Here is a 25,279-nt window from a genome sequence, read left to right as displayed (position 1 = left end):
ACACGTGTGGGCCACTGTGCCCTGCCTAGATTATTTTAGACTCCAGTAAAAAATATTTTTATGAAACGTTTGAGTATACATATTTTTAATATTTTGCATTTTATTTAATAATAATACAGATGTTTTAAAGAAATGTAAAAATTATGAAAAATTAAGTTCTTAAATCCAGTTTATCTTAAAAAGTACATAAATAATAAAAATCTTTAATGTTCATAGACTTTTCTTATAACATCCTGAATATTGCAAAGAGAATAATAATAAATAAAAGTAAGACTATGTGAATCTTGCAGATATTTAAAAAAGCTCTGAAAAGAAAAACATAATTATTCTGGTGGGTTGAAAAGATGATCAGAAGTGCTAAGATGCTGATATTGCAATATTCATGTAACCAATATATGTTCTCTATTTCTTTTTTTTTTCTTTTTATTATTATTATTATTGTTATTATTATTATACTTTAGGCTCTATGGTACATCATAATGAAGCTATCTAACTACCTGCAGGGAATGTTATAAAGATTAATTACTTCATTTTTGTAAGAGTTCATAAAGTTTAATAATATTAAATAAAAAGACAAATGAAAGATTGAAGTAAGTGCTATTAAACATTGTCACAAACCCATCTTTATTATTACTTACACAGACGAAGGTCAGCATTTCACTTGCAACATCCATTAATGTACATTCAGAAAACATGGCAAACTTTTATTAAAAATTGTAAGAAAATACTATCTATATTCTGTGCATAAAAATTTTATGAAGGTTTTAATTAAATCTTGATGAACCCCATTCTTTAACACTTCCCTTCCTTCTTATCTGTGACACTGTACTTTTTACCCTTTCCTAGCTCTCTGATCCTTTTCATATTCATCTCCCTAAAAAAGGTATTTCACAGTGTGATAACACTTTAAATTTACCTAAGACTGTATTCTTTTGGGTATATCAGTTGTCGTCCTCCTTTGGCAAACTTCAAAATCTATGTTGTTAGCTCATCCACACAAACTGATATGTAACATATACAAATTGTTGCACTGATATTAGAACATTTGTCACAACCTCTCTCTGTAGAAATTGTTAACTTGGAGTAAACAGATTCATAACAAATTGTGAACTTCAGAAAAACAAAAATGCTTCATGCTTACAACTGAAATATTAGTTGAGCTTACTTAAACTCATGTAAAAGAATATAAGCGACTTTTTATCTGAGTTTTATAGAAAAAAATGATATTGTGGGCAGCATTTTGTTTTCTAAAAATAAGCATTCAAAATTGTGACATCTCCGCCGGGCATGGTGGCTTATTCCTGTAATCCCAGCACTTTGGGAGCGCAAGGTGGGTGGATCACCTGAGGTCAGGAGTTCGAGAGCAGCCTGGCCAACATGGTGAAACCCCATCTCTACTAAAACTACAAAAATTAGCTGGGCATGGTGGCAGGCACCTGTAATACCAGCTACTTGGGAGGCTGAGACAGGAGAATCGCCTGAATCTGGGAGGCAGAGGTTGCAGTAAGCCAAGATTGCACTGCTGCACTCCAGCCTGGGCGACAAGAGTGAAACTCCAAAAAAAATAATAATAATAACAATAACTATAACATCTCTATGTTGTGTGTGTGTGTGTGTGTGTGTGTGCACAAACAGGAACATAGGAAGGCCTAGCATTTTGAATCAGCTTACTGCATGATAACTGATGTGCTCCATATGAGAACATATTTTTGATATGCAGATACTTTCTTTATATCCATAGAGAACCTTGTTATAATCTTTGTGAAATCTAATTTTGTGTATACAAGTGTAGCATATATTTTCTTCAGTATGCTTGACTTTAAAGGAAGACAGTGATACTTTCCTAACAGGATCGGTGTAGTTGTGAAATTGAATCATGCAGGAGTATAAATGGCAAACCTGCATTAAAACTTTGATCCTCTATGGTAAACAGTTACGGAGATTCCTTAAAGAACTAAAAGTAGATCTAGCATTCAATCCAGCAATCCCACTACTGGGTTTCTACCCAAAGGAAAATAAGACACTATATGAAAAAGACCCAAGCATATGAATGTCAATAAAGAAAATGTGACACACATGCACACACACACACACACCATGGAATACTACTTAGACATAAAAAGTAATTAAATAATGTCTTTTGCAGCATCCTGGTTGGAGCTGGAGGCCATTATTTTAACTGAAGTGACTTAGGACTAGAAAACCAAATACCACATGTCCCCTTATAATGAGAATGCAAAGACATCCTCGTTATAAGAGTGGTGATATAATGGACTTTGGGGACTCAGGGTGAGGGAGCAGGGTGGGAAGGGAATGAGGAATAAAAGACTACATATTGGATATAGTGTACACTGCTCAGGTGATGGATGCACGAAAATCTCAGAATTCACCACGATAATATTATCCATGTAACCAAAACCACTTGTATCCCCAAAGCTACTGAAATAAAAAACAAGACAAAACAACAGAAAACTTTGATCCTGAAGAGACAATAATCTTCCTTTCTGTCTTCCACACAATAGACTCATATATTTAATTCAAGTTTGTGCTTCAGTGATATTGCAAATTATTCAAATTTTTAGCAAATATGAAAGTATATTTTGTGCCAGGTCAAGAGAGATTTCTGAAAAAATAACAGTAAAGAGACAAGATAAAGTTCCTGTTCCTGTGGGTGCAGATATCAAATGAAGGAAATGGCCTTGAACACATAAACACAAATACGTATATAATTATACTGTGATAAATGTTATAAAGAAATCTACAGGGTGTTTTGAGATTTTATAACAAAGGGCTTTGATATCTAATGAGAAGTAATTGGTATTTAGGCAAAGACCTGAAAGATTATTTGGAGTTGGCTATATGAAATGGGTATATATTCCAAGCAGGAAAATCAACGTATTTATGAACTTTTTGGAGAGCCTCATAAAACAAAGTAGCTACAGAATTAAATGTAGTTGATTTCTATTTTGTTAATTTATACAATATGATCAATTACCTATTATTTATTGAATTAATAAACATACAAAATAAATAACATCCCAGTAAATAATGGTCCTGGAATTTATTTTCAATGTCATTTGATTTAATAGGGTTCAGATGGAAGAACCTATGACTCTTATTTGAATAGCTGGAATATGATAGAATATCTCAGTAAGGACTTGCTAATTGAATAGAATACTTAGCTCATGATTATTTAAAATCTACTGAATAACTTAAGATATCTATATTAACAATAATTAGCCTATGCAAGATATTATGAACTGGTGATCAAAATCTCAAAATCTCAGATAGATTTCCTCCTGAAAACTTTCATATACCCATGGAAGCAATGATATCAATTGTGAAGCTGAAGATTGCAATCAGATTGGCATAGTTCTGAGATTATTTTTCTACTCCAACACATGTCAAAATGTAACTCTAATTAAAGCAGGAAGTACATATTGCAGGGTGGGTTGTGGGGAAGAAAAAGAATCACTTATGCTTTAAATTTTTTTGAGACAGGGTCTTGCTCTGTCACCCAGGCTGGAGTTCAGTGGTACAATTATGGCTTACCGGAGCTTCGATCTCCCAGGCTCAAAATATCCTCCCAACTCAGCCTCCTGAGTAGCTGGGAGTATAGGTGCATGCCACCACATCCAACTAATTTTTAAATTTTCTTGTAAATATGTGGTGTTATTATGTTGCCCAGGCTGGTCTTGAGCTCCTGGGCTTAAGTGATACTCCTGTCTTAACCTCCCAATTGTTGGGATTACAGGTGTGAGCCACCTTGTCCAGTCAGAAAGAACTTCTGAATTAGACATTTCTAGTTGAAATCACATCTTCATTTCTATGTATAAGTAAGGCCCACAACAAGATATTTGATCTCTGCGTTCTTCATTTCCCTCTTATTTAAAATGGAAGTGATACCTCAATGGCATCCATAATTAATACTCTAGTAGTCTTTGACTAGTTAGTGTTTTTGTCTATTGGCACCCATTCTTTCAGTGATGATAGGGTCTAGTGTCCTGCAGTAATAAAGAGAACATTATGAAGAAAGAACTTTATATAATATTAGTTACAATATGTTCTTCATGGCCTAGGAATCCACTCAGGTCCAGTAATACCACGACTAAGAAATAGAGTTTTGATAAATTAATTATAAGCTGAGTTTCCCATTTTTTCCTTCTTCATTTTTCTACCTCCAACACAAAACCATAGTCACCAGTATTATATGATTGGTTGAGAAGGATCAGAAGTAGGCACTATGTTTACTGAAATATTTTCCCTTTGTCTTGGGAGGTGTCTCTTACAGTGTACTTCTAAATACAAGCTTAATGCTTTATAATAGCTGTCATTTACTTCTTAAAAATGGAAGAATCAGGAGTTGCTTAGATAGACTGATATTATATTTTATTCCCCATGTCCAGCATTAATAACTAAGGCAAGATACCACATTATTTAGATGTTGTGTATCAACCAATAAAAAATGAAAACTGTGTGGTTACTGTTATTGGATATGCTCAATAAATAAACGCAAGGAGACATATAAAATTACTTATTATACAAGGAAGCATAACTGAACGATTTTCTAAGTCCTGGAAAACCAATGGCTGTTAATCCACGAATTTAAATGGGAAGTGCAGATTACTTTTTAAATTCAGGTGTAGCAATCCTAATAAGAGTAATCATAGCACTTGAGTAGTTTCTTATCTGCATTATGTGAAACATTATGTATATCTGTCTATATATCATCTGATGCGTGTGTGTGTGTGTGTATAGAACTGGTAACATGGATATAAACATTTTCTGGAAAATCATACTTTTCTCTTTGTAGATTCCAGCTTTTCTTTATTTTCAGAAGTTTCCTGAAATATGGATATATTTTTTGAAATTTCTTCAACTATCATCTCGCAGTTCAACTCTTTCTATATTTTAGGTCATTTGAAGTTGAGCTAATACATATATAATATTATCACATCTGATGCACATAGATCAAAGATCTATGTGAATCATTATGCATATATGTGAAACATGTATATATGATGAGTGTGTATGTGTGTATATGTGTATCTAGAACTCATAACATGGATATAAACATATTTTCTGGAAAATCATGGTACTTTCCTCTTTGTAGATTCCAGCTTTTCTTTATTTTCAGAAGTTTCCTGAAATATAAATATATTTTTGGGAATTGGTTCAGTTATCATCTTGCAGTTCAACTCTTTCTATATTTTAGGTCATTTGAAGTTGAGCTAACACATATATAATATTATCACATCCTACTCACATAGATCAAAGATCTCACCCAATGTCAACCTTCAATAATTAATGTCAAGATACAGGAAATCTAAAGACTCAGACAAATCTGAGAGTTTGAATATGCACCTCTGTTACAGAATAATAGACATACTCCACAGGCAAAGTTCACACTATCACCTCCCTTAGTTGGAGCAATTCTATTATGAACCATCTCTACTTTTAACCCCAGAGTTGTGCAGCTCCTCGGGGAAATATCCGTCAAGATTCTGGGTTCCATTTACTACAGGGGAATTCTAGGCAGGGAAATCTTTTTAAGGGCAATTCAGAGATAAATTCTCTCCCTCCTAGAAAATAACACTGGTCTGTTTTTCTAAAGGTCCAGTGAATACAAAGATTAGACCAGGTTATCTGCTTATTCTTTTCCTTTGGGGGCATCACTCTCATGGACTGACTGGTTCCCAGAGTAGATGCTGCAACTTCTTCCTCCCAGGAGCTAAATGTCACTTTTCATTCTCATTCCTTTCATTTCTTATTTCCTCTGACTTTTCTGTGAGTTTGCCGTGAGTGCTATGCAGATCAATGTCTCTATTTTTTACAATTCTATATGTACTTCTAATATGAATTAAATATTGATATTTTAGTTTTCTCTTCAGGTATCTTTACTCTTTTTCAGGTATCTTTTCCTCCATTTCTATAAATAAATCATTTCTTAAAAAAATTCTCTTAAAGACAATCTTTTATAGTCAATGTTGAACTTCCTAGAATTTATAAGACAGGTATCACCTTCTCCCCTCTTCGCCATCTCTTTCTTCAATATGTCTTTTCCCAAGCAGGTTCTTTGTTCTCATTTTCCATATTACATCAGTGTCCTTACTTAATTTTTAGAATTTTCACACAGACTTTGTAATATTTTATTTCATTGTATGTATATTTTAAATGGATTTTATTACTTTTCACAATAATTTATATAAAAAGCTTTCAAAGTTTAACAGTGCTAAATATAATATAACTCACTAGTATCACTTTCTGTCCTTATTCCTTTCCAAAAAGGTAAAAACTTGTCACTGATTTTAGTGGTTATCTTCCCATTTTTGAAAGAGGGAGGGGAGTCTCTTTCTTGGGTATCAACTCTAGGAGAATATTCACTGGCTGGCATCTGCTTATTTCAACATCTGACTGTCAAGTGAAGCTCTAATGTGAAGGTTACTTGCACCTGCTAGTCTTGCTAGTTTCTCATTCTGGGATTAAGAAATGAATCACTGACTTCCTACAACATGTGGATGCTAACTCTATAAGGAAGCTCTTCCACTACACCTGTGTTTCTTTTGACTATAGTTATACCTTCTAGGATATAAAAAGGACCAATTGCTTTACCTGCATTATTTTACTTATTCCACATAACATATCCCAAAGGAAAATTCTTTTCTAGTGATTTCAATTTATATTCAGGAAAATAAAGATTCAACTGTTCATTTCAGGATCTGGAAGAATCTGAAAACATAAATAAATAAAAATTTCAATCAAAGTGCTTAAGTCACTCTATAAGCAAATAGAGTTTGAAGTTGAATTTCAAATTGCCTCATTACAGTGCTCTGAAACACTAGGCATTCTAGTAGTTTAGTTGTTAGGGCCAACTTTATGGGAGAGGAGTACTTTCTGTGACTTAGCCGTTTGTTCATTACACATCCATCTCACAGGTGCCTTGCCCTGAAGGGTTTCTGTTTATTGTAGTCACCTTCTCGGTGAGAAGTCTTCACAACACTTGCTGGTTGCTGCTTCTTATCCCGTATGCCCCAGAGCTTCACTCACATTTCAGAATGAGGGTTCAGAATATGATCTTATTAAGGTGTCCTTCCCTGATTTCTCAGCTGTTCTTTTACTGGAGTGAAAAATGAGCATTTGTCCTATGCCTCCTCTGATTTGGCCCTCTGTGCATTCTAAGAAGCCAAATATGTGATGTTTCTGCCATGTAAATGAGAACATTACTAGTTTTTGATGTTAATGAAAATATACACCTATTTGTATTTATAATGGAACATTTCATATATATCTTCCAGTGATGTGGTTGGATACCAGTTTTCCTATCACTACTTTTATCCCATAACTACCTGATACTTGTTTTATTAGGAATGATAGAGGTGAGACAAGATGGCAGATAGACTCCTCTGATTTTGCCACTAACTTATTTACTGCTATTTTTTCATAACTTTCAAACACACATACTCTAGTCAAACATGCCAGATTTTCTCTCTTAATGTCAAGTATGATTCACTGCCTCTGTGTCTGCTAGTCCTCTAATTTTTAATATATCTTTCACCCTTCTCTGAACTTACCCAAATCCATTCACAGCAACCAGCTTAAGTTATACATACTCCATAATGCCTTCACTAGTCTAGTTTACAAGCATCTTTACTTTGTAATAATGTCATTTTAATTTTTTTAGTCTCTAGGTTTTTATATGATGTTCAAAACAATTTACATTGTACTCTAATTCTTTTGTGTCTCTTAGTTGAGTCTCTTTATTATATGGTCACTAAAAGGAGACCATACCTTTCTCATTTGTTCTATCCCTGACATGAACTAGCACAGTGTTGTTGTTGTTGTTGTTTCTACGACTGCACATTGGAATCACCTGGGGTGGGGGAAAGTGTTAAAATTACATATACCTGAGTGCCACTCCAGACTAGTTGAATTAAAATCTCTTGGGGTGGGGTAAAGGCACAGATATTGTGTGCAATTCCCTACTAATTCTAATATGTAGTCACATTTGAGAACCTCTTCTGTAGAATTATGCTGAGAATCAGACAGTATTTAGTATGCATATGATTCAGAATGCATCAGAGAATGTCAAAGGACATCCAGGGATAAGACAAATTTTGAAAGAAGGTTTTAAACTTCAATATGGATAAACAACCATAAACTGTTCATTGTAAATAGTAGCTAATTGGAACAGAATTAATGATTTAGAGATAATTATTAGAAAAGGTGTAATAATGAATATCTTCCAGTTTTTCAGGTAGAAGAACTAAAGTTAAATTTGATTCTATAAGTATGTGAAAGTAGGTTCAAAGCCATAGATGTGAACTGACTTTGTCAATTCAGACTCATCTGAGAAAGGAAAAGGGAAATATACCAAGTTGAAAAAGTAAAGGATTTAACTGTCAATGTATGGAAATAGATCTTTGATAATGAATATTTGAAAATAATAAAATAGAGTTTAAGTTGTAAAATGAAGAGTCTATTCAATATAGCTGCAGGCACCTTCCTACCCTTGGAAGATTGGTGGTTTAGGATGTTGGAGGGTATTAAATAGAACTTAAATAATTGTAGCTAAAGGAAGAATTCTATCCAGATCTTACTCTCTTTGATGAGTTGACAGATCCAGCTACTGGTAGGCAATAAGATAAAGAATTTAAAAAGCAAACGTGGCCTAGAGGATGTGGTAGCCAAAAAGTAGACTTGCTTCGGCTTTAGGCACTTAGTATACCAGGCAAACAGTGAAAGAGTAATTTGAGACCCTCCTAGAAAGAAGCAACAGGACTTTTTCTCTCCTTCTTGCTTTGCTCAGTCATTTTCAGGTCCTGCTGGAGCTATGCCTTGCCTGGCTGCTCAGAGATAGAAAAACAAGAAGGATGTTTATTTAAAGTTAATGTGCTTCCTGGCATGAAAGCCAAGGCACAATGTATGTTAAGAGACTGTGATACAACTAACAGGAAGCTTGTAGAAGAGAAATCCTTGAGAAACAACATGGAAAATGAGCAATAAGTTATCATTGCTCTCATTGCAACTGATTTTGTTTTATAATTTACGTTTATCATTTGTAGACTTGTAAATGATCAAGTATGTTTTCATCTGTTTGGTGATCCTCTGAGTTTGCAGATACCAATGGTTAAGCTATGAGAGCTTGATAGATATGTGATAATATATGTTGTTATAAAAGTAAATTTTAATAAATATTTACATATGTTAACTTGCTACCTATATGAGCCTTATGAAATTTTGAATAAAGTTTTAAAATCTGATTATAGCCAGGCATGGTAGCTCACATCTATCATTCCAACAATTTGGGAGGCCAAGGTGGGAGGATCACTTGAGGCCAGGAGTTTGAGACCAGCCTGGACAATATAGTGACACCCTGTCTCTACAAAAATAAAAAAAAAAATTAGCTGAGAGTGGTGATGCACACCTGTAGTCCCAGCTCCTCGGGAGGCTTAGGTGGGAGGATCTGTTGAGCCCAGGAGTTGAAGGCTCTGGTGACCATGGTTGTGCCATGGCACTCCATTCTAGGCAACAGAGTAAGACTGCATCTAGGAAAAAAAAAAGAACATTTAAAAATAAAATGTAATCTGATTACAGATTATAGCTAGGAAAAATACCATCCTCATTTTATACACGAAAACTGTTAGGTAACATTGACTTACAAGAAAACCGGTGATCTAAGGTTACTTAGAGAAATCTTACAAAAATCTCTAGTTTGGGGAATATTTCTTGCTTTGGTATACCATAATATAAAGCTATAAATTTGTAAATTTCCATAGTTTTCCTACATGCCCTTGATTTAAACATCTTTTTTTTATGGATGTAAAAATTTTTTTTTATTATACTTTAAATTTTAAGGTACATGTGCACAACATGCAGGTTTGTTACATATGTATACATGTGCCATGTTGGTTGCTGCACCCAGTAACTCATCATTTAACATTAGGTATATCTCCAAATGCTATCCCTCCCCCCTCCCCCCACCTCACAATAGGCCCCAGTGTGTGATGTTCCCCTTCCTGTGTCCAAGTGTTCTCATTGTTCAATTCCCACCTATGAGTGAGAACATGTGGTGTTTGGTTTTTTGTCCTTGTGATAGTTTGCTGAGAATGATGGTTTCCAGCTTCATCCATGTCCCTACAAAGGACATGAACTCATCATTTTTTATGGCTGCATAGTATTCCATGGTGTATATGTGCCACATTTTCTTAATCCAGTCTATTATTGTTGGATATTTGGCTTGGTTCCAAGTCTTTGCTATTGTGAATAGTGCCGCAATAAACATACATGTGCATGTGTATAGCAGCATGATTTATAACCCTTTGGATATATACCCAGTAATGGGATTGCTGGGTCAAGTGGTATTTCTAGTTCTAGATCCCTGAGGAATCGCCACACTGACTTCCACAATGGTTGAACTAGTTTACAGTCCCACCAACAGTGTAAAAGTGTTCCTATTTCTCCACATCCTCTCCAGCACCTGTTGTTTCCTGACTTTTTAATGATCGCCATTCTAACTGGTGTGAGATGGTATCTCATTGTGGTTTTGATTTGCATTTCTCTGATGGCCAGTGATGATGAGCATTTTTTCATGTGTCTTTTGGCTGCATAAATGTCTTCTTTTGAGAAGTGTCTGTTCATATCCTTTGCTCACTTTTTGATGGAGTTGTTTTTTTCTTGTAAATTTGTTGGTGTTCATTGTAGACTAAAGGGCTTCTGCACAGCAAAAGAAACTACCATCAGAGTGAACAGGCAACCTACAGAATGGGATAAAATTCTTGCAATCTACTCATCTGACAAAGGGCTAATATCCAGGATCTACAATGAACTCCAACAAATTTACAAGATTTAAACATCTTAATGAAAATTAAAATATGAGTCTACCACTCTTCTGGTGTCTTGTCCATTATATTTTATGTTAGAAATTGACAAGTAGCAGCCAGAGAGAAAGGGCAGATCATCTACAAAAGGAAGCCCATCAGACTAACAGCAGAACTCTCAGCAGAAACACAATAAAAGACTGGGGCCAATATTCAGCATTCTTAAAGAAAAGAATTTCCAGCTGAGAAGTTCGTATCCAGCCACAGTAAGCTTCATAAATGAAGGAGAAATAAAATCATTTTCAGACAAGCAAATGCTGAAGGAATTTGTCACACCAGGTCTGCCTTGCAAGAGCTCCTGAAAGAAACACTAGTTATGGAAAGGAAAAACCAGTTCCAGCCACTGCAAAAACACACTGAAGTACAAAGACCAATGACATTATAAAGCAAATACAGCAATAAGTCTGCAAAATAACCAGCTAGCATCATGATGATGGAACCAAATTCACACATAAGAATATTAACCTTAAACGTAAGTGAGTTAAATACCCCAATTAAAAGACAAAATGACAGGCTGGATAAAGAGTCAAGACTCATTGGTGTGCTGCATTCAAGAGACCCATCTCATGTGCAAGAACACACATAGGCTCAAATAAAAGGATGGAGGAAAATTTACCAAGCAAATGGAAAGCAGAGAAAAGCAAGGGTTGCATTCCTAGTTTGTGACAAAACAGAATTTAAACCAACAAAGTTCAAATAAGATAAAGATAATGGTAAAGGGATCAAGTCAACAAGAAAAGCTAACTATTCTAATTATATATGCACCCAACACAGGAGCATCCAGATTCATAAAGCAAGTTCTTAGTAACCTACAAAGAGACTTAGACTCCCACAAAATAATAGTGGGAGACTTTAACACCCCACTGTTAACATTAGACAGATCATCAAGACAGAGAATTAAGAAGAATATTCAGGACTTGAATTCAGCTCTGGATCAAGAGGACCTGATAGATATCCATACAATTCTCCACCCCAAAACAGAATATACATTCTTCTCAGTGCCACATGTCACTTACTCAAAAAATCAATTACATAATTAGAAGTAAAACACGCCTCAGCAAATGCAAAAGGACTGAAATCATAACAAACAGTCTCTCAGACCACAGCACAATCAAATTAGAATTCAAGATTAAGAAACTCACTCAAAACCACACAACTACATGAAAATTGAACAAGCTGCTCCTGAGTGACTCCTGGGTAAATAATGAAATTAAGGCAGAAATCAAGAAGTTCTTTGAAACCAATGAGAACAAAGAGACAACCTACCAGAATCTCTGGGATGCAGCTAAAGCAGTGTTAAGAGGGAAATTTACAGCACTAAATGCCCACATCAAAAAGCCAGAAAAACAGACACCCTAACACCACAACTATTAGATCTAAAGAACCAAGGGGAAACAAAACCTAAAGCTAGCAGAAGACAACAAACAACCAAGTTCAAAGCATAACTGACATAAATACAGACACAAAAAATCCCTCAAAAAATCGATGATTCCAGTAGCTTATTTTTTGAAAAAATTAATAAAATAGATAGACTGCTAACTAGACTAATAAAGGAAAAGAGATGACTCAAATAGAGGCAATAAAAATCATAAAGGGGATATCACCTCTGACCCCACAGAAATACAAACAACCATGAAAGAATGTTACCAACACTTCTATGCAAACGAACTAGAAAATTTAGAATAAATAGAGGAATTCTTGGAAACATACACCCTCCCAAGACTGAACCAGGAAGAAGTTGAATCCCTGAATAGGTTAATAACAAGTTCTGAAATTGGGGCAGTAATAAATAATCTACCAACCAAAAAAGCCCAAGAACTAATGGATTTACAGCTGAATTCTATCACAGGTACAAACAGGAGCTGATACCCTTTTTACTGAAACTATTCCAAACAGTTGAAATGGAGGGCCTCCTCCCTAACTCATTTTATGAGGCCAGCATCATCCTGATACCAAAACTTAGCAGAGATACAACAAAAAAATCTTCAAGCCAAATTCCCTGAAAAATCTCAATGCAAACATTCTCAATAAAATACTGGCAAACTGAATCCAGCAGCATATAAAAAAGCTTATTCATCCAGATCAAATTGGCTTCATCACCAGGATGCCAGGCTGGTTCAACATTGACAAATCAATAAATGTAATTTATCACACAAACAGAAGTAAAGACAAAAACCTCATGATTATCTCAATAAATGTGGAAAAGACCTTCAATAAAATTCAACATTCCCTTATGTTAAAAACTCATAATAAACTAGATATTGAAGGAACGTGCCTCAAAATAATAAGAGCCATTTATGACAAACCCACAGCCAATATCATACTGAATGAGCAAAAGCTGGAAGCATTCCCCTTGAAAACCGGCACAAGACAAGGATGCCCTCTCTCACCACTCCTGTTCAACATAGTGTTGGAAGTTCTGGCCAGGGCAATCAGCCAAGAGAAAGAAATAAAGGTATTCAAATAGGAAGAGAGGAAGTCAAACTGTCTTTGTAGATGACATGATCTTTATGTAGAATACCATATCATCTCAGCCCAAGAGCTTTTTAAGCTGATAAGCAACTTCAGCAAAATCTCTGGATACAAAATCAATGTGCAAAATTCACAAACGTTCCTATACACCAACAATAGACAAACAGAGAGACAAACCATAAATGAACTGCTATTCACAATTGCTACAAATAGAATAAAATAGAATAAAATAGCAAAAAGGGAAGTGAAAGACCTTTTCAAGGAGAACTACAAATCACTGCTCAGGGAAATAGCAGTGGATGCAAACAAATGGAAACACATTCAATGCTCAGGTACAGGAAGAATCAATATCATGAAAATGGCCACACTGCCCAAAGTAATTTACAGATTCAATGCTACATCCATCACACTACCATTGACATTCTTCATAAAATTAGAAAAAATTACTTTAAAATTCATAAGGAACCATAAAACAGCTAGTATAGCCAAGATAATACTAAGCAAAAAGAACAAAACTGGAGGCATCATGCTACCTTAATTCAAAGTATACTGCAAAGCTACAGTAACCAAAATAGCATGACACTGTTACTAAAACAGACATATTTACCAATGGAGCAGAACAGAGACCTCAGAAGCAACACCACACATCTACCATCATCTGATATTCAATGAGCCTGACCAAAAAAAAAGCAACAGGGAAAGGATTCTCCATTTAATAAATGGTACTGGGAATACTGACTAGCCATATGCAGAAAACTGAAACTGGATCCCTTCCTTACACCTTATACAAAAAGTAACTCAAGAAGGATTAGATTCTTAAATGTAAAACCCAAAACTACAAAAACCCTAGGAGAAAATCTGGGCAATACCATTCAGGACATAGGCACAGGCAAATGTTTCATGGTGAAATTCTCAAAAGCAATGGCAACAAAAACAAAAATTGACAAATGGATATAATTAAACTAAAGAGCTTGTGCACAGCAAAAGAAACTATCATCAGAGGGAACAGGCAACCTATAGAGTCGGAAAAAAATTCACAATCTATCCATCTGATGATGGTCTTATATCTAGAATCTACAAGGAACTTAAACAAATTTATTAAAAAAACTAAAAAGTCTGCCAAGGACAGGGACAGACACTTATTAAAAGAAGACATTTGTGTGGCCAAGAAACATATCAAAACAAGCTCAACATCACTGATCATTAGAGAAATGCAAATCAAAACTACAATGAGATACCATCTCACACCAGTCAGAATGGCAATTATTTAAAAGTTAAGAAACAACAGATGCTGGTGAGGTTGTGAAGAAAGAGGAACACTTTGACATCATTGATAGGAAAGTAAATTAGTTCAACCATTGTGAAAGACAGTCTAGTGATTCCTTAAAGATCTAGAACCAAAAATACCATTTGACCCAGCAATCCCATTACTGGATATATGCCCAGAGGAATATAAATTATTCTATTATAAAGATACATGCATGCGTATGTTCACTGCAGCACTATTCATAATAGTAAAGACATGGAATCAACCCAAATGCCCATCAATGATAGACTGGATAAAGAAAATGTGGTACACATACATCATGGAATACTATGCAGCCATAAAAAGGAACAAGATCATGTCTTTGCAGGGACATGGATGGAGCTGGAGGCCGTTATTCCCTGCAAACTAACACAGGAGCAGAAAACCAAACACCATGCATCTTCACTGGTAAGTGGGAGCTGAACAATGAGAATACGTGGGCACAAGGAGGGGAACAACACACATTAGGGCCTGTTGTGAGGACAGGGAGATGGAATGCAACAAGATAAATAGCTAATGCATGCTGGGCTTAATACCTAGATGATGGGTTGATAGGTGCAGTGAATCACCATGGCACACGTTTACGTATATAACAAACCTGCATATCCTGCGTATGTATCCCGGAACTTAAAATAAAATAAAAAAGTTTCCAAGTTATTGAAACTCTGATAGAGAAAAAGTTTTTGTTTCTTGTTTTTTTTTTAAATGAGGAAGTTTTCTCCCACTAATGTAATCTGCTCTTGATATTCATTTTTATAACATTCTGCAACATACTGATTGTCTCCGCAGTATTGCCTTAACTAAATAACAAATCTTGGGAGACGAAAAAAACATTAAAAATACCCACACATCTGCTTTCAGCCTCTCCATTATTACCAAGAATGTTCTAAATCACCTTGTGTCTGATGACATTAAATCAGAGAGAACAGGCAAAGGAAGCCATGTCAGCATGCTGATAACGCATCCACTATACTGTCGGGTCAGTTTATATTCTGTCACTTTGCATTTAAAGGGCACTAAATAGAACAATTTTGATCTAGAACAAGTTTGTAAAAGTAATTCCACTTTTTGTTTTCTTGTCTGCAACAGCAATTAGTTTATAATAACAAATGCAATGTCATAAGTGTCTGACGTTTTTTGTTGAATACATTTCATTGTGTTTGTGCCTTTCTAATTTAATTTTGAACCTTTTAAAACATACAAGATAAAAATAAGAATGATTAAAAAAATCTCCCAAGCTAAGCCTTCTCAAATTTAGATCCTAATTTATTTTAAATATACTGGGTCTGTTTATTTTCTAAACGCAGGAGAGTTTATTAATGCTTTCTAAAATTTAGTGTAAAGTTTTGGATTTCAAAGTTATTGCATGATTGTAAAGAATTTAGGCAATACAAAAAAAATACGGAAGAAAATAAAGAGTACTTCAAAGATAAGCATCCAGAAATGATAGTCACTATTAATTGTTCCAAACCTCACTTTCCAATTATCTATGTATGTGTTTGTATGTGTGTGTTAAAGTGTATATCAGTCATGGTCCACTCGGGAAAGAGAGATCACACAGTAATCTGAACAGGAGAGACACACTATGAGGATTAATTATTTACAGGCAATTAGCTACTAAGAGGGAATAAAAGACAACTGTGAAAAAAGGCGTAGAGTTGTGGGAAAGTGAACAAATAAGGAACCAACTTGACAGTATCCCCCCACCTGCCAAGGATAGGATCTAGATGCCAATGGAGGAGGCACAGCTCCAGCATAAGGGATGACAATAAAGTTTATTGTGTTACTCTGAAACAGGGCTGGTCCACAGCTGGTGGACCAAGACTGCTGTGCAAATACCCCTAGGCTGCAACTACTGGAATGTGAGCACCATTTTGTGTCTGTGGACAACTGCCTAGTCAGTCCCTCAGAGGCAAACAGAGTAAAGTGCACTAGAATCAGCAAAAGAAACATCTTCTTTCCTTAGCATCCCTCCAGTACCTCAACTGGCAATGAAGTGATGTTTACAACATCCAGCTCCATTGTGACAAGCAAGGAAATGATACATTGGCTGGAAAGCTGAGAGGCAATAAATTGTGATAACTGGAACAGCGTATCCCCTTCTCTTTAAAAAAATATTGTACTGCATATTCTTTCCTGAAATGTGATTTTTCTCACTTACTGATTTATATTAAAATATTTTGTCTTTATTTTACAATATAATTTTAACCTCTACATAGTATTTCATTACAAGCATATTCCATGGAAATTTTGTGCATGCTCTATCTGTGTAGTACATACAGGACACACCTTAATAGTCCAGTTAAATGATCTGTGCGAGAAAACACTGACTGGTTCCCTTTTTCTTTGTTGCTTTGGCAATTTCAGTTAGTCCTTCTATCTGATGGGCTTTCTGCCATTGTTAATCAAGATTGTCCTCATATCTGCCTTTGCATTTCTAGGAAAGAAGTCCATTCTCTTAAAAGTTTTTATTCGGAAAAAGTAAATCTTAATGCTGCCTCTTTGGGGTGTGTTTGATCCCAAAGCCACAACCATCATGATAGCACTCTATGTACATATTTAACAGTAATTACAAACTTTCGAATGATAATAGGCTTCTATGCCATGCGCATATTTCCAAATGGGAGCCATGGAGTACTTGGGTTGGAAATAGTACTAATATTTTCTTTTTATACATTGAACTCCCTTTATTAATTTCAAAATTATTCTTTCTCTTGAGGCCTTTGGTTATTTAATTTATTATTGAAATGAAGAAAACAGTCCTTATACATACATCTCAAAAAGGAAATCAATGTACTGAATGGGTTTTGTTGCCTTTTAAAAATGTAGTAATAACACATGAGATGTATCTCCAAGATATCAACAAATTAAATGTGTGTTTCCTTTACATGATGTGCAGAGCAGAATTTATACTTAATCAATTTAAGCATTGTGAAAGGGGTTGAACAGTAGCCATGCTATTTTTTTTTATTTCAATGACAGTGATATATATATATGTCAATTTAAAAGGAATTACAAACAAATCTGGTTTAATTAGCAGTTTGCATGGTTATTATATCTAATATTGTGAAATAAGATGAATATAAAAATCACATTTACATATAAAACACATTTATAAATCTCAGTTTATAATCTATGTTATGATAAGATAAAAAGAAAAATTCAATACTATAGAGTAATTCATAAAGAGTATGAGTAAAAGAGGAAAGATGTGGCCTATTACAATGATTGCCACTCAAACATGAAAGCAAAATCCATTGGGGAGCTTATAAAAAATAAAATCTGTTCTTAAACAATGATATTTTTTATATATTAGCTATTATTTAGTATGTACGTTGTGTTTGTGTGATTAGATAGATAGACATAAAACATACACAAAGACATGTAATATTCTCTAGATTTTTATTCCTTACCCTAGGAGGGAACAAAATTTTTAAGATTTAAGACAATTTTACTCAATTCCTCGAAATCAATGGTTGGTTGAAAGTCCACAGCTTTTCTTCCCCCAACTGCTATCAGTTTACAGGGCATAACATTCTTTCCACTTACATTGTCTCCTGACACCTCCACTCAGATGGACGATTTTCTGTGTGTGCAGTATTAAATCAGATATCCATGTATACATATATGCATACAGATACATGTGCCATCTTTGTCCACTTTTTTCCAAAAGTACCACACTGATTGAAATAATTATGGTTTCTCCTTAGAGTTCATCAGGAGCCTCCTCATTAATTTTCTTGCAATTACTCTACCTCCCCTCCCCAGACATCACCCACACATCAGCTACTGTGGTTTACATTTTACTTCAGATTAAATATTTTCATGTTTCCCTTTCCATCTGAAACTATTCAAATGCTTTCTAATACTCTTTGATGAAGATAAACTCCCCAAATGGACCTACAATTTCACATCACTTTGTTAGAGAAGATAAGAGATCTTTTTAATACCTTTCTTCTGATCCAACTCCTGAAATTACCAACCTGTCAGACAGAAGGGTCAGTGCCAAGACTTCTGCTCCAAGTGACGCAGCATCTTGTCCACACACTGGCACCTTACCATGCCACAAAGAGACAAGGCCCTCAAGATCCTGGTCCTCCTGACCACCTAACAGACTAGTGTCCTGGACAGTTCAGCCAGCTAGAATTGAACCTGTTATTTCTCTCATATATTCCCCGTTTTCTAGTATTATTTCAAAGCTGCTCTCTTTCCTCCTCCTTTAAACGTTCAGTCTCCTTCGAAGTTCATGTGATTAGATTTTATTTTCTCTGCTGCTAACAACTACCAAACTCTGTTCATGGACCACTCAATTATTATTAAGTCATTTTAGGACTTGACTTACTCTCTTCATCTGTCTTTGAATCCTATCACCATTATTGACAATTTTAAAAGCAACAGTTGCTCTCTTAGTTCCTCTATCTAAACTGCAATGATTTTTCTTCCACCACTTATCAACTGTCTATGACTATGGTTGAAACATTAATAACTTCTCCCATTCTGAAGTCTCAAAGATAATAATTTCTTGTTCTAGTACTTGATTCTCCCTAGTAAATTCCAGTCTGCAACTTATTCCACCTTATGAAGACATCAAATTGATTTATTTTTCTATATTTTACTAATCATTGTGCCTCTCATATTATTTTTATACACATTAGACATATTGTTACATCATCATACCAATTTCTTAAACATGTAACCTTGATTTACTTATTCCCCTCTGCTTTGATCCCAATAGTTTAACCATATCCTTACATGGTTAAATCACATTTTGTGACAAAACCATGGCTACATCTCTGTGCAATTGTGGAGAGAAATCTACATGCTGAATTTTAATGCTTGAAATCTATAAGCATAAATTCCAGATGGAAAGTCAATATTACTAGGCATTTTTTTTCAGATAAGTTGTTGTAATTCCAGTTGATACAGAATTTGGGGGTAGAACAAAGAAAAAAGAACATTCTGGTAGCACTCTGGGCTGGGTTGACTTTGACTTCACAGTATAGTAGGAATGGCTGAGTGAGATGAAATGAAGAGACAGTGAGGCACTGTATGATTTTTTTAAAAACAAAAGTTTATTCTTAAATATACCACAGGCTCCAAGACAGCATTTAATTCTAGCTATATGTGGCAAATGTGGCAATAGATGTTATGGCAGAGACTTCAGATGTTTAAACAGAAGTGAAATCAAAAGGTACCTTTGCCTCAGGTACAAGGAACAGATTGCTTTTTGCCACATTTCTTAATCCCACCTATGGCCAGGTGAATCTTTCCTGCAGCCTTTGATTTTAGTTTTTTGAGTTTCTTCTGTTCCTCTTTTTGTTTCTGTCCATGTCCCTGGCCAGCTTCTTAGGCTGTTGTATGGGCTTCTTCTTGCCACTTTTGTTACCAGACTCATCTGCTGCCCCTTCCTACTGGGTAATCTTACTGCGCTTCTCCCATATGTTAACACTTCCTTATTCTTCAAAACAAGTAGTTATCATTGTTAATTTCCTCTCTCCTCAGTCTCCTATATACCTCTGTACCACTATTGTCTTTATTATCACTATAAATTGGTATCATTTCCATAAAGTAATTAGTAAATATTGACAAGAAATCCACCAATATCCCAGCAACAAGTCTTTCACCCTACCTATATCTGTCTATACCCAATCTTTTAGTTTCTCTTTTCTCCTCTTATACTAGATGAAGTGTTCTTACACTTAAAGCAAAACTTTTTCATTTTTGCTTTGTATTTTTACCTTCTTATATACGTGCTCCTCTAACGTATTCAGTTCCTACATAACCAACTTCTATTCCACCAGATATTCCTATTAGCTTAGAAGCACGCATAGTGTATGCTATGTTTAATCAATATCCTACCTTGAGCCATTGTGATTCCCAATTACTGCACAGTTTCCCCTAGAAACAAATTTTTTGAATGAATTGTTTTAGTTGTGGCTTAGACTCTTCACTTTCTGCTTTTTTTTCCATCAACAAGTCTTATAATCCTAATTCTCTACTGAGAAACTTTATGTTATTATCACTGATGACATACTTTAAAATCAAATGGACACATCTTTGGTTTTGTGTTATTAACCTTGCCTAAGAGTAAAGCAATTGTTGAATTTTTCTCTCCTCATCCACAATACCACGAATGTTTCTTGTTTTTCTTCTATGTCATTGGCTGCTGTTCTCCATTAGTATACTTTATTTATCCCTCTCTTTCTTAGATGGAATTTCAATTTATTCATTTGCTAAGTATTTATTGGACACTTATGGGAAATTATGTACTTAAGATATTTCAGTGAAAAAAAGGAGTCAAGATTATCTTGGGATTTCCATTATACTACATAAGACAGATGAGAGAAACATAAATTTATATATTTGGTGGTATATTAAAAGTCATAAATGTTATATGAAAATAAAACTAATGATAAAGAAGCATATGAAAAGCTATAAAATGTCATTTGTCATTAGGGAATTACAAATTAAAACAAGGGATCACTACACAACATTTAGGATGGATAAAATAAAATAAAAAAATCCAATAATACCAATTGCTTGTGAGGTCATATAACAAAAGGAAAACCATTCATTGATACTAGTAATTAAAAATGGTATGATCACTTTGAAAGACAGTTTAACAGCTTTTTACAAAGCTAAATGTCATCTAACCACATGACGCAGCAAACATGCTTCTAGATATTGAACGAATTGACTTGAAAACGTGTGTCCCTATGAACATATGTACCCAAATATTTATAGCACTGTTATTTATTATTGCCAAAAACTGAAAGCAAGCAAGGTGAATGGATAAACGAATTCTGGTATAGTCACACAATGGAATATTACCCAGTTATAGAAAAATATGACTATCAAGCCCACAAAGACATAAATGAATCTTAAGTACATGTTGCTAAGTAGAAGAAGCCAGTCTGAAAAGACTGCAAATTATATAATCCTAATTATGTGAAATCTAGGGACGGCAAAATTATAGAGATAGTAAAAAGATCAGTGTTTTTCAAAGTCTTTGGATGAAAGGGACCATTAAACAGATGAAACACATGAATATTCTATGATGGTGCTGTATGATGCTGTAATTGTAGATAAATGCCCCTATTCACTTATGAAAATCTATACAACTTCACAGAAGTAAGACTGAACTATGCTGTATACAAATTCAAAAAATCCATTAGGAGATCAAGGGATCTCAGAATAGAATGCAAAATGTGATAAAAAGTATCCCAATCATATAAAACCATATCACTGAGTTCATAGAGAAAATGGTACTGTCCCAAGTAACTGGAAATGAGTGGGATATGTAAGAATATTTGCAAAAGAAACTGAACCTAGTACTGTATTCCAACTGATAAAGTTGTTTCCCTTGGGTGTATGGGTTAATATCTGTAATGCTGCTATGAATGTGTACTGAAATTGAAAAATTAAGTAAAAGTTTGGCAAATGGTGCAAACTATGTTTCTCACTGTTGGAGCAGGAGTTTACAAACAGGCAAGAGAAGAAACCCAGAATTATCTGGGTTTATGGTAATGGATTAGATTTGGAGACATCAGTATGAACTCAGGATTAGCTTAGTATAAATACGTATGGTTACATATAGAAATATATATAGTTATATGTAGATACATGGGTTAGCATACATAAATATATTTTCTCATTTTGTAAGCTGAGAGAGCTTAGAAACAGCAATATCCCAGTCACAATGAGTGCATCTACCGCCTAGATCTTGGTTTCTAAAACCATTATGCATTAATAGAAGCCAGGGCTCCTTGGACAGATGAATGATTCTAAGACTAGGCTGGGAAATACACAAGATGAGCCACATGTATTTTTAGTGCTAAAAAGTAAGAAAATGATAAAAGCAAACTGACAAACAACTACACACACACACACACACTATGATGAAGATATATCAAAGGGACATGAAAGCCAACTGAGATTTCCCAATGCCCAAAATTGTATCAACTTGACAACAAAATAAATTCAGTAGAATTGGAATATAAACAAAAGCATAACGTAAGTGTTCATATACCACACCATACACTGATGAAAAAATTTCATATATAAAGATATAAATTGAGGAGGGAGAATAGATCTCCTGTGGAGAAGAATTCCAAATATTTTATGTAGATACTCCACCCTAAAGAAGGTAGAACATAAATCCTCACACCTTAACTGTGTGTTGCAGACAGTGATTTCCTCTCGAAGAGTACAAAGTGAAAAGGAGGAAATTTTGAAGTAGAGAAATCTGACAAACATTGCCTCAGCCAGGTCAACAAGGTTAACATCAACAGCAATGTCATGTTGATAGTATGTACCTTTGATATGATGTAATTACAATGGCACTTTACTTCTGTGGTCTTTCCCTAAAAACACATAAGCCTACCCTAATCATGAATAAAAATCAGACATATCCCAACTGAGAGACATTATACAAAATATATGGCCACATTTATTCTGGTCATGTAAAGCTGTCAAAGTCATCAAAAACAAAGTCTGAGCAACTGTCACAGCCTAGAGGAACTTAAAGGGACATGACAATTAAATGTAATGTGGAATATAGAATTGGTCCTGAACGGAAAAAAAGACATTATTAGTTAAAACTAAGGAAATCTTAGTTATAGACTTTAGACTTACTTCACAACAATGTATGAATATGTGTTCATTAATTTTACCAAATGTACCATACTAATGTAACATGGTAACAATAGGGGAAAGTGGGTAGGCAGAGTACAGGAAATCTCTGTACTATATACTCCCAATTTTTCTGAAAATCAATAACTATTCTAAAATAAGATGGTTATTTAGGAAAAAAGCAAGAAGACAGTAAGGGGTAGGTATGTGTGAAGAGTCTGCGATTTTATGTAGGATGGTCATGCTGGGGTTAATTGGTAAGGTGACATTAGAGCACTTGGGGAAGATAGGGGAGTTATCCAAATGTAAACTGGAAAGAGGAGAATTCTAGGCAAAGGGATCAGTCAGGAGAAAGGCACTTAGGATGAAGAAGCATGTGTATTAGAGAAACTCATGTAGCTGGTGTGAAGTTAGTAAGGAAAAAATAGTACAAAGACTTCATGGCCAGATTATTTGGATTTTTATAAAAATACAGATCATGTATGGCCTTGTAGGCCATTGTAAAGGTATTGTCTTTTACAAGAACTGAAATTAGATGTCATTAGAGGAATTTGAACAGAGGACTGACATGAACTGACTGGTATAAAGTACCTCTTTTTCTGTTTTGTTGAAATTAGAGTGTATGTGTTTGCTAGGTTTAGGTGGAATGTTGGGGATAAGAATGTGTGCATAGAAACCAGTTAGGTGATAATTGCTATAATCTAGCTAAAATACAATTGCAGATAGGAGCAGACTTATAACAGTGGACACGAATAAGAAATGGTCAGATTCTGGACATTTGAAGATGGAGGCAAACATTTACTAATGGATTATAGGTAGAATATGAAAAAAAAAAAAAACACAGTCAAAAATTTATATTAGGTTTTGGTCTAAATAATTTAAAGTCCATGTTAGAGTTGCCAATATCTATTCGATTTCTCAGTGGCTATGTGAAGTAGATGGTTGGATACTCATCTGAAATTCAAAGGGGAGGATCAAGATAGAGACATAAACTAGCAAGTCAGAAACATATTAATAGGGTTTAAAGTCACGAAAGTGGTTAGCATATTCAAAGGACTAAAGATAATGAAAATAAGAGGAACAAGGACTAAACTTTGCAGATCTATAAAATGAAAAAGCCAGAGAGAAGAGGAAGAAACATTAAGAAGAATGAGATAGAGTGGCAATGAAGATAGACGAAAACCAAGAATTTGGTATGTTGGAAACAAGCAGAGGAAGTGCATCAACAAGAAGCAAGTGATCAACTATGTTAAATGCTGCTGAGAGAAAGCTGCTGATATGGCAAGTGAGCTTGAAACTAAAAATTTATCCTCATCTTTAGTTACGTACAGAACCACTGATGACATTGGTAAAAGCAATACTGGTGAAATATTGTGAATGGCAGCCTCATTGATGTGGCTTTGTTTAAAATTAGAGAAAAGAACTCATCCTTTTTTATGGCTGCATAGTATTCCATGGTGTATATGTGCCACATTTTCTTAATCCAGTCTATCATTGTTGGACATTTGGGTTGGTTCCAAGTCTTTGCTATTGTGAATAGTGCAGCAATAAACATACGTGTACATGTGTCTTTATAGCAGCATGATTTATAATCCTTTGGGTATATACCCAGTAATGGGATGGCTGGGTCAAATGGTATTTCTAGTTCTAGATCCTTGAGGAATTGCCATACTGTCTTCGACTGTGGTTGAACTAGTTTACAGTCCCACCAACAGTATAAAAGTGTTCCTATTTCTTCACATCATCCCCAGCACCTGTTGTTTCCTGACTTTTTAATGATCACCATTCTCACCATTCTAACTGCTGTGAGATGGTATCTCATTATGGTTTCTATCTGGGACATGGTTGAAGCTGGAAATCATCATTCTGAGCAAAGTATCGCAAGGACAGAAAACCAAACACTGCATGTTCTCACTCATAGGTGGGAAATGAACAATGAGAACACTTGGACACAGGGTGGGGAACATCACACACCAGGGCCTGTCATGGGGTG

The 25,279-nt window shown here is 34.9% G+C and overlaps 1 pseudogene; it reads right to left on the bottom strand.

The window, feature by feature from the left end:
* Window positions 1–19,857: 19,857 nt before the first annotated feature.
* On the bottom strand, window positions 19,858–20,484 carry LOC129059824 (translation machinery-associated protein 7-like; annotated as a pseudogene).
* Window positions 20,485–25,279: the final 4,795 nt, after the last annotated feature.

The sequence above is a fragment of the Pongo abelii genome, chromosome 5 (assembly GCF_028885655.2).
Source record: "Pongo abelii isolate AG06213 chromosome 5, NHGRI_mPonAbe1-v2.0_pri, whole genome shotgun sequence".
NCBI lineage: Eukaryota > Metazoa > Chordata > Mammalia > Primates > Hominidae > Pongo > Pongo abelii.
The sequence above is the reverse complement of the archived record's forward strand: the minus strand, read 5'-3'. Positions and strand labels throughout refer to the sequence as shown.